The sequence below is a fragment of the Thamnophis elegans genome, chromosome 3 (assembly GCF_009769535.1).
Source record: "Thamnophis elegans isolate rThaEle1 chromosome 3, rThaEle1.pri, whole genome shotgun sequence".
Classification (NCBI taxonomy): Eukaryota; Metazoa; Chordata; class Lepidosauria; order Squamata; family Colubridae; genus Thamnophis; species Thamnophis elegans.
The window spans coordinates 143,955,436-143,967,325 of NC_045543.1; positions in this window are offsets into that span (position 1 = coordinate 143,955,436).

Consider the following 11,890-nt stretch of genomic DNA (forward strand, 5'->3'; position numbering starts at 1 on the left):
ACATTCTCTAGCAATTTTCAATTCCATATTTTTTATCTGACCACTGATAAAATAAATCCCATATCCTATAAAATTGTTATCTTCTTGTTCTCTAATTTCATATGTCAACTTATTCATTTCAGCACGTTCCATTATTCATATCATCAATCTAATATATATGTATACAATGTATACAATTATGGTTATTAAGCATTCATTGGGTATAGATATTACTACATCCTTTTATGTGAAGTATACTAAATTTAAAGTAAATTTATATTATGGCATTTCATTACATCATCCTGAAATCATTCAATAGTAATACATTTTTTTATATTCTCTTCTATATAGAATTGTTTATATTTTATAACAAAACTTTTCAACATCATCTCCATAGTCCTTACTTACAGTTTAAAATAAAAGTATAAAATTTCATATTATCAATCTAGTGTATATAAATGCATTAGTATCATTGTTAATCATTTATTTGACTATAACTATATTACTTTATCTTTACATAATACTCAAAATTTAACTAAGTTTAACTTAATTTTTATTGTGAAATTTCATTTCATCATCCTGTATCCTTCCAGTAGTAGTGCAGTCCAATATCTCTTGCCATTTGTAAAATCTGCATTCTAATTGTTTTCTTAATGAGTCTTATGTGGACTTCTCTTGGCAGCTTGTTGTTCATTGCATATCTTGTAAAGACTCGAAACCCTCCATCTGTTCCTTCCATCTGCTTGCCTTTGGTTATCACTGGTGCTTCAGCCAAAATTACTCATTGTTTCTACCAGATTTTCTCCCTTTTGTTCTTCCATGTTTTGACATCTGAGATAGAGTTCCAGTTCGTCGATCTCTCCTTTCAATATTCCACATGTATCATTTTTCCACTCTTGGTTTGCTGTCAATGTCAACAATTTTCTTATCATTTTGTTCATATTTTTCTGCAACTTTTTGAATATCCTCAAATTTCATCATCGTTTTGTAAATATTCTCAACTCTTCCCTCCATTCTTTTTGCTCTTTGTTTATAATCTCAAGTCCCTTTTCAATGTTCTCTGTACTTATTAGTACTTTTTGAATTTCTAGCATAATTATTTGCAATGTTAATTCCTTTTCGTCTTCATGTTGCACCATTTTTCCAGGTTATAATCACTGCCACTAAAACATCCAAGGCTTATTGCTAGGTTTCAAACAAATTCACTATAATCTTTCAAGTCAAGGCTTTCTCTTTACTCCAGTCCAGCTACTGATAGTACTCCAAAAGAGCACCTGTATAAACAAATCATGCTCTTCCCACTGTCCCTTCCAATAAACAAAATCAAGGACTTTGGGTTATCAGATATTCAAAGAAAGTAGTGTTTCCAAGCCTCCAGCCTCTAGGTAGCAGTGTTACTTCTTACATTTAATATTAAACAATTAATTAAAAACTGCAATGAATACTTGGATATCAATTGCAATGATTCTTCCTTTTTGGAATTACACAGTTTGACTTATGACTATTTGCTTGGACCCAACCACAACTTTCAGTGACTCAGGGAAGGAAGGGAAAGAAGCATACAAAAATTGGTTAATCAGACCAACTCATAACTTTGCCTGCTTTTTCTTCTTCTCAGCATGGTGTGGTCTTGCCTGCATCTGATCAGGAAAGTGGAGTTCACTCTTATTGTATTATTTCAGAGTCAAAAGCTTTGGGGAAAAGCACACCAGCAACATTTGCAAATTCAGTAAAAGCAAAGGTTAAACTATGTAGGTTAATTATGTTTTCATTTCATGTAATGCTCTCTAACAATGCGTAATGATATGGGAGGATGGGAAGGGAGAAGCATTTTCAGCTTTCTAGCTATTAGAACAGATATATACATATACATATACGTGTGTGTGTGTGTTTGTGTGTTTGTGTGTTTGTGGTGGTTCAGTGGCTAAGACACTGAGCTTGCCGATCAGTAAGCACGGCAGTTTGGCGGTTTGAATCACGAGCGCAGCGTAACAGAGTGAGCTCCTATTGATTGTCCCAGCTTCTGCCAACCTAGCAGTTCGAAAGCACATAGAAATGTGCGTAGAAAAATAGGCATCACCTTTGGTGGGAAGGGAACAGCGTTCCATGTGCCTTCGGCGTTGAGTCATGCTGCGATGTCTTTGGACCCCTGGCTTTTCGGCTTTGAAACAGAGATTAGCACCGCCCACTAGAGTCGGGAACAACTAGCACATAACCTTTACCTTACTGTTTCACAGTGCTTTTACAGCCCTCTCTAAGTGGTTTACAGAGTCAGCCTCTTGCCCCCAACAATCTGGGTCCTCATTTTACCCACCTCGGAAGGATGGAAGGTGGAGTCAACCTGGAACCTGGTGAGATTTGATCTGCCAAACTGTTGGTAGGAACATAGATTTTCACAAGTGTTGACTTTTTATTGGTGTGTTTATAAGCTGCCTTTATTTTTACAAATAGCTCAAGGTGGCAGACATTTCGAGCACACCATCCTCTTTCTATTTACTCACAACAGCAACTCTTTGAGGTAGGTTGTGGTGAGAGAGAAGAATTGGTCCAAAGTCACCCAGGTGGCTTTCATGGCTAAGACAGGACTAGAACTCACCGTCTCCTGATGATTGGCCCAAAGTCACCCAGCCAACTTTCATTCCTAAAATGGGACTAGAACTCACTGTCTCCTGGTGATTAGTCCACAATCACCCAGTTGGCTTTCATGCCTAAAACAGGACTAGAACTCACAGTCTTCTGATGATTGGCCCAAAGTCACCCAGCCAGCTTTCATACCTAAAGTTGGACTAGAACTCACAGTCTCCTGGTAATTGGTCCACAGTCACCCGTGTGGCTTTCATGCCTAAGACAGGACTAGAACTCACAGTCTCCAGATGATTAGCCCAAAGTCACCCAGCCAACTTTCATACCTAAAGTGGGGCTAGAACTCACAGTCTCCTGGTAATTAGTCCACAGTCACCCAGCTGGCTTTCATGCCTAAGACAGGACTAGAACTCACAGTCTCCTGTTGATTGGCCCAATGTCACCCAGCCAGCTTTCGTACCTAAAGTGGGACTAGAACTCACAGTCTCCAGATGATTGGCCCAAAGTCACCCAGCCAGCTTTCATACCTAAAGTGGGACTAGAACTCACAGTCTCCTGATGATTGGCCCAAAGTCGCCCAGCCAGCTTTCGTACCTAAAGTGGGACTAGAACTCACAGTCTCCAGATGATTGGCCGAAAGTCGCCCAGCCAGCTTTCGTACCTAAAGTGGGACTAGAACTCACAGTCTCCTGATGATTGGCCCAAAGTCACCCAGCCAGCTTTCGTACCTAAAGTGGGACTAGAACTCACAGACACCCGATGATTGGCTCAAAGTCACCCAGCCAACTTTCACGCCTAAAGTGGGACTAGAACTCACAGACACCCGATGATTGGCCCAAAGTCACCCAGCCAGCTTTCGTACCTAAAGTGGGACTAGAACTCACAGTCTCCAGATGATTGGCCCAAAGTCGCCCAGCCAGCTTTCATACCTAAAGTGGGACTAGAACTCACAGTCTCCTGATGATTGGCCCAAAGTCGCCCAGCCAGCTTTCGTACCTAAAGTGGGACTAGAACTCACAGTCTCCAGATGATTGGCCCAAAGTCGCCCAGCCAGCTTTCGTACCTAAAGTGGGACTAGAACTCACAGTCTCCTGATGATTGGCCCAAAGTCACCTAGCCAGCTTTCGTACCTAAAGTGGGACTAGAACTCACAGTCTCCAGATGATTGGCCCAAAGTCGCCCAGCCAGCTTTCATACCTAAAGTGGGACTAGAACTCACAGTCTCCTGATGATTGGCCCAAAGTCGCCCAGCCAGCTTTCGTACCTAAAGTGGGACTAGAACTCACAGTCTCCAGATGATTGGCCCAAAGTCGCCCAGCCAGCTTTCGTACCTAAAGTGGGACTAGAACTCACAGTCTCCTGATGATTGGCCCAAAGTCACCTAGCCAGCTTTCGTACCTAAAGTGGGACTAGAACTCACATTCTCCAGATGATTGGCCCAAAGTCGCCCAGCCAGCTTTCATACCTAAAGTGGGACTAGAACTCACAGTCTCCTGATGATTGGCCCAAAGTCGCCCAGCCAGCTTTCATACCTAAAGTGGGACTAGAACTCAGTCTCCAGATGATTGGCCCAAAGTCACCCTTCTGGCTTTCATGCATAATGTAGGACTAGAACGCACGTCTCCTGGTTTCTCGCATTGCTGCCTTAACCACGTAAATGAAACTGGCTCTCTAAATTACAATACCTTACCCTAACAACCCGAACAGGCAGCAACCCAGGCCCGACACGCCCCCGAACCGGTTCCATGGCTGCCACTTGGGCACCGCCATTTTGAATTTTAGTGATTGCATGTGCACAACTCACTGTAAATCATTCGGCGCATGTGCACAGAACAATTTACATTGAGCAGCGCATGCAAATTGCACACGGGTTGCAAACCGGCAGTAACGCCAGCAGCATTCCACCCCGTGTCATAAGTGTGAAAAATGATCATGTCACCTTTGGGGTTCTGTTGTAACTTCCAATGGTCACTAAATAAACTGTTGTATGTCAAGGACTGTTTGTACTTCCCTTGTTGTAAAGACACCACTGATTAGCATTCAATCTTAACTTAATGAAGCTGGCAAATTCTCAATGCTGCATGGCCAGAGTCTTATTCTGTTTGCAAACCTGTTGGATATCAACTATTTGTCAATTGCCTGCATTAAGTTTTGATCTACACCGTAAATCCCCTTGGCTACACTGCAGTGTCTCATTTTATCTCCTGGCCGGTGCGATCTCTGCATTTTAAGCTCACGGTTTGCCCAAACACTGTTCTCCGACCTGATGCCTCCCTTGATTGATTCGCCAATCTTTTGGTTGGGATTAAAGTGTGTGCAGAGCTACAAACCAAAAAGACATCGGCAGAAACCTGGCGTGTAATACACTGTCAAGCACTGAGCAGAGCCAGATCACCACACTATTAAAAAGATGTTGAGATGCTAGAAAAAGTGCAGAGAAGAGCAACCAAGATGATGAGGGGTCTGGAGGCTAAAACATAAGAAGAATGGATGCAGGAACTGGGCCTGGCTAGTCTAGTGAAGAGAAGGACCAGGGGAGCCATGATAGCAGTCTTCCAATATTTGATGGGCTGCCACAGAGAGGAGGAAGAGGAGGCCATCCTATTTTCCAAGGCACCTGAAGGCCAGACAAGGAACAATGGATGGAAACTGACCAAGGAGAGATTCAAGCTAGAAATAAGGAGGAACTTTCTGACAGTGAGAACAATCAAGCCATGGAACAGAAGTTGCCTTCAGAAGTTGTGGGAGCTTCATCACTGGAGGCTTTCAAGAAGAAACTGAACTGCCATTTGTCAGAAATGGTGTAGGGTCTCTTGCTTGAGCGGGGAGGGGGTTTGGACTAGATGATACAAGATCCCTTCTTAATTCCGTTCATCTGTTATCTGTTATTGATCTCAGAACCATGGTTGAAAAGTTGGGAAGAATGGCAGTCTTGCTAAGTAACCTGAGGATTTGGGTAGTGCCTCCATCCTTGCTCTCCTTGGATCTCCAAGCCTTCAGGCTATGACCGTGGGATGCTTGGGGGACAGCTGAAGTTTTTGGGGTTGGGAGGCTCAATCTTGGACTGATTTGGCTTCTTTCTCCAAGACTGGTCCTAGTCATTGTTGATAGAGAGTGAGGAGTCCAGTCCACCGACACTCCTTTGAAGGTGCTGAAGGGTTGTGGGTTCTCCTAGATTCCTGTTCGAAGAGCAGATGGGAGTTATGGCTAAGGGAGCCTTCATCCCAAGCCTCCATTCTTTCTTTCTTTCTTTCTTTCTTTCTTTCTTTCTTTCTTCTTTTTCTTTCTTTCTTCCTTCCTTCCTTCCCCCCTCCCCCTTTCCCTTTCTCTCTTTCTCCTTTTTCTTTTTCTTTCTCTTTTTTCTCTTCCTTCCTTCCTTTCTCTCTCTTTCTTTATATCTTCCTTCCTTTCTTTTTCCCTTTCTCTTTTTCTTTTCTCTCTTCTTCTTCCTTTGTCTCTTTCTCTTTTTTCTTTCATTTCTCCCTTCCTTTCTCTTCTTTTCTTTCTTTCTTCTTTTTCTTTCTTTCTATCGAGGTGGCGCAGTGGTTAGGGTGCAGTACTGCAGGCCACTTCAGCTGACTGTTATCTGCAGTTCAGTGTTCAAATCTCACCGGCTCAAAGGTTGACTCAGCCTTCCATCCTTCCGAGGTGGGTGAAATGATTGTTGGGGGTGATATGCTGATTCTGTAAACCGCTTAGAGGGCTGAAAGCCCTATGAAGTGGTATATAAGTCTAACTGTTATTGCTATTGCTATTCTTTCTTTCTTTTGTTCTTTTCTTTTCCTTTCTTCTCTTTCTTCCTTCCTTTCTCTTCTTTCTCTCTCTCTTTCTTTCTCTTTTTCACTTTCTATATCTTTCTTTCGCGCTTATCTTTCCTTTATTTCATTTTTTCATTCCCTTTTTCCTTCCTTGGCGCAAATGCTACATGGAACAATGAATTTATCATATGTGTGTAACACAGTTCTTCCTCCAGACATGCATAAAAAAATAACTAAACCAAGATCAAAATTATAACATCTGCTCCAGGTGTGCAAATGGTGTTCTTGGTCTGTTGTTGAGCCAATGAAACATGTTGCGCAAATGCAACCAGAAATCATGTGAAGTGAACTCAAAAGAGTTTTTTCCCCCCTTCATACATTTAAATTTAAGGTAAATATATGGCTACCTTTATCCTGATCCAGCCTATTTCTTCAGACTGAAGCTCTTAGCGGGCTGGTCAAAGAGAACCAGCTCTTATTCCAGAAAAATGTGATACAGATTCTACTGCCCATAAAACAAATGATACTTGTCTTTTGGATTTGCCTAGGGAAAAAAAAAAGATTGAGGCCCAAAGAGAAAAGCTCCAATATCTCAAAGAAACAGGACCTGCAGCTTAAGAATTTTAAATTCTTTAATTGGTGCCTATCAGGTTTTTTTTTAATAAAACTGATGTCCCTACAATTCAGCAAATGGTTGGACAACATGCCTAAAGAAAGCCAGAACAAGGTTTTCAACATTAGCAGCACCAGAAAAGTATACAGGTAGTTCTCGACTTACATCCATTCATTTAGTGACCATTTGAAGTTACAATGTCACTGAAAAAGTGACTTGGGAACATTTTTTTCACGCTTATGACATTTGCATAACCCCCAATGTGGTAGCAATAGCAGACTTATGTATCACTTCATAGTGTTGACAGCCCTCTCTAAGTGGCTTTTAGAATCCTTAAATTTCCCCCAACAATCTGGATCCTTGTTTTACCGACCTCGGAAGGATGGAAGGTTGAGTCAACCTTGAGCTGCTCAGGATTGAACTTGTGGCAGTGGGCAGAGTTGGCCTGCAATACTACATTCTAAGCCCAGTACCACCATGGCTCTTGGAAAGAAGTAAGTAAGTAAGTAAGTAGTAAGTAAGTAAGTAAGGAAGGAAGGAAGGAAGGAGAGGAGGGAGGAAAAGAAGGGAGGGAGGAAGGGAGGAGGAAGGAAGGGGAGGGAGGGAGGAAAGGAAGGAGAGGGAGGAAAGGAAGAGAGGAAGGAAAGAAAGAAGGAAGGAAGGATGGAAGGGAAGAAAGGATGGGAGAGGAGGAAGGAAGGATGGATGGAAGGAAGGAAGGAGAGGGAGGAGGAAAGGAAGGGAGGAAAGAGGGAAGGATGGAGGGAAGGAAGGAGAGGGAGGGAGGAAAGGAAGGGAGGAAAGAGGGAAGGATGGAGGGAAGGAAGGAGAGGGAGGGAGGGAAGGAAGGGAGGAGGAAGGAAGGAGAGGGAGGGAAGAAGGCAAGGAGAGGGAGGGAGGAAAGGAGGAAGGAAGGGAGGAAGGGAAGAGGAAGGAAGGAAAGGAAGGAGAGGGAGGAAAGGAAGGGAGGAAGGAAGGGGAGGGAAGAAAGGAAGGAGAGGGAGGAAAGGAAGGGAGGAAGGAAAGAAGGAAGGAAGGAGGGAGGGAGGAAAGGAAGGGAGGAAGGAAGGAGAGGGAGGGAGGAAAGGAAGGGAGGAATGACGGAGAGGGAGGTCGGAAGGGAAGGGAGGAAGGAAGGAAGGGAGGGAGGGGAGGGAGGGAGGAAAGGAAGGAAGAGGGAGGAAAGGAAGAGAGGAAGGAAGGGGAGGGAGGGAGGAAAGGAAGGAGGGGAGAAAAGGAAGGGAGGAAGGAAAGAAGGAAGGAGATGGAGGGAGGAAACGAGGGAGGAAAGAAGGAAGGATGGAGGGAAGGAAGGAGAGGGAAGAAAGGAAGGGAGGAAGGAAGGAAGGGAGGAAGGGAGGAAGGAGAGGGAGGGAGGAAAGGAAGGAAGGAGATGGAAGGAGGAAGGAAGGAATCAATCATTTTCACACTTCTGATGTTTGCAGCATCCCATGGTCATGTGATAGCAACAGCACTTAGACTTATATACAAATCCAACTAACCGTGAGGACAATTAGCCAGAGGAACAACTGCCTTTCTGACAACTTCAGCACTGGAGGCTTTTAAGAAAAGACTGGGCCCTTGTCTGAAACATTACAGGGTCTCCTGATGATGAGTAGAGGGGTGGGTTAGAAGACCTCCCAGGTCCCTTCCAGCTCTGTTCTGATTGGTTGACAGATCCTTTGCCTTTTTGACTCGGAGGACAGTGTATGTCAGCGTTCCAAGGAATAGACCCATACAGCGGTGGGTTGCAGATTTAGTTACCGCCGGTTTGCCCCGTGTGCGCCCACCCACTTCACACACGGGCCCTGCTCTTACCTTGCATGAGGATTCCTGGGAGGGGTGGGACAGGTTTGGAGGGGCGGAGTGGGCAGAGCCAGCCAGGGGTGGCATTTGGTCTGGCCTCCTGTTTTATTCCCATTATTCTGCTTGCCTTAACAAGAGCAGGTTTCAAAAACCCATTTATCAAGCAATGTCATCGTATGGTACCCCGAGGCATGCCTTCTCTGTTGCCGTGCTTGCTCTTTGCAATGGGAACACCCACCGGGGGTTGCAGATTGCCTGACCACGCTCTCCTTTAACATCCTTAAAAGCCTGCTTGCTCCCACAGGTACTGGACAGGATGATATGTGGATCGGCTACGGGAAGTTTAATTATTAATCAAGTCTTTCCCCCCCTTCCTGCACAGCTTATGCTTGTTCTCAACCCCCCCCCCCACTCTTAACATGCTTTTGAACCCTCTGTGAGATGCCCAGGGTCAGTAGAGAGCCGACAGCCTTAGAAATTGAAAATATAAATAAACCAGCTTGCTTTGGGGAGCATTACCTGAACTGAAATACCAATGGCTAAGAGAAAACTATGCCGTGGTCCACAGAGCTGGCAGCAGAGTCAGATAGTAAGCAGGTTGGGGAGGAACAAGGGCTAGTGGTGGAGTCTGGGGAAGGCTCGGAAAGTGGGCTCTGTCAGAGGCAGAGAGGGACCAAGGGCATCTTGTAGTTATTTGTATTTGTATTTGTATTTTATTATTGTATGCCGCCCTTCTCCGGGAGGACTCAGGGCGGCAAACAATTCAAGGGGGAAAAAGGGGGAACATAAAAAGACAAAATACAAATAATAAAAGTAGACAACAGTCGCAAACCATACATGTCGAGAGGGGAGGGAACTCATCACCCCCAGGCCTGCCGGCAAAGCCAGGTTTTGACGGCTTTTCGGAAGGCCTGGAGAGAGGTGAGGGTCCGAATCCCTGCGGGGAGTTCATTCCGAGGGCCGGAGCTGCCACAGAGAAGGCCCTCCCCCAGGTAATAGCCAGGTGGCATTGGCTGGTAGATGGCACCCGGAGGAGGCCAACCCTGTGATCTAATGGGTCTGTGGGAGGTAATTGGCAGCAAGCGGTCTCTCAAGTACCCAGATCCAATACCATGAAGGGCTTTATAAGTTACGACTAGCACCTTGAAGCGTATCCGGAGACTGATCGGTAACCAGTGCAGCTCGCGGAGGATAGGTGTAACGTGGGGTAACATGGGCAGTTATGTGCTGCCTCTGGAGTCTGACATCAGCAAGGCAGAGGAAGAGGGGGAGCCTGTTCCCAGTGCGCGAACGCACAGAGCTGCCAGAAGGCAAGAACAATTAAGACAAAAGGGGCAACTCGGGAATAAGATTTGGAGATGATTGGCCCCTCCCATAAGACATAAAAGAGGAGCAAAGGGACGTGAGCTTTTGCAGAAAGCAATTAGTTCATTCTGGTCGGTTCAAACTTTGAGAAGCTCTGTTTGACTCTGTGCTCTGTTTGGCCTTGCAAAAGTAATTGGCAGTTAGGTCTCTGGCAGTGTTTCAAGGAAGATAAAGGTGGATGCTTATCAACATTACTCTGAAAGACTGCGGCAACTCAAGCAGACATCTGTCAGAATCTTCACAGACTGTTTGCATATCATTACGGGCTGTGAATGACCATAATTCACCGCCATTCAAATAAATGAGGGTTCTTGGGACTAAGAGTGTGATTTATGCTTTCTCAGGAAGCCTAGGTCAGAACAAACTATGTGATAGCTTTCCTCTCTGGCCCGCATAGAAATTTTCTTATGATTGCCGGGAGCAGAGCCACTCTGGAAACGGTGAAGGGCTGGCCCATCGTTCCTATGTCAGTTAAAAGAGAGCTCGGGAGGGACTCCCCAAGCTCCTTTTTCACTGGCAGAGGGCTGCAGGAGGCCATCATGACCGAAAATGGAGCCCTGATGTGTGACATCGAGCTGGCCATGCCCCCTGACGTCAAACACAAGCCTGATGCTGCTCTCAATGAAATCGAGTTTGACACCCTGGTATAGGGTTTCCTGCCTCAGCAGGAGGCTGGACTAGAAGACCTCCAAGGCCCCTTCCAACCCTGTTATTCTATCATTCTCTATATGCTAATTAAAAGGAGATTGGTCTGAGTGACAGACTTCCAGGAATTCTCTAGCATTTTGGGGTCTTGTCTTGCTGTAGCATGCTCACAGTTTCCTGGTTGAAACTATGGATAAGAACTGGTCCAGAGGTGGGTTCCTACCAGTTTGCACCTATTCGGTAGAACCGGTTCGTCAAATCTACTGAACCAGTTAGAGGAGGTTTCACCAGTGGACCCGGAAAGCAGGCCACACCTACAGAAGAGGTTCCAAAAAATTTTGAAACCCACCATTGCCACATAGAGAGAGGGGGGGGGGGACAGACAGACAGACAGACAGACTGACTGACACAGAGAGAGAGAGAAAGAGAAAGAAAGGAAGAAAGAAAGAAAGAAAGAAAGAAGAAAGAGAAAGAAAGAAGAAAAAAAAAGAAGAAAAAGAGTGAGAGAGAGAAAAAGAAAAAAAAGAAAAAAGGAACAGAGAGACAATAGAAGAGGAGAGAGAGAGAGAGAGAGAAGAGAGAAGAGAGAGAGAGGAAGAGGAGAGACACATGGCCGGCAAGCCACTCCCACAAAGGAGGCCACACCCACAAAAAGATTTGAAACCCACCACTGAACTGGTCCCTTCCAGTTCTGTTCTGATTGGTTGAATCTTGATTGGAAAGCAATCAACGGAGCTATCTCAACTCTGGGTTGATCAGATTCTGTGCTGATTGGCAAAAAACCGGCCACCCAAGTCGGTTTGGCAACCACACATTTCCTTTCTCCTTAATAAGCCATCTCAACTCCCCTTTTTCCTTTCCCCTCTCTCCCTGCTGCAATTAATTTTATAGGGCTGAATTTATAGCCGGGGAGCATAAACGAAGTCGTATATCAAACCACCATGCTGTACGCTGACAACAAAATAATTCACAGTAAAATATCAATCTCCCTTTAAACACGTTTAAAAGAATGCCAGAGGTGACTTTGAAACAGGTCGTGCAAACAAACCGGTCTCCTCGCTTTGCGGCAAAGGTGGGCTAGGCTGGAGCAGAAATCGCGGGGACTGGATGGTGGAGGTTGTGTTGGATTGCCTCCAGGTGG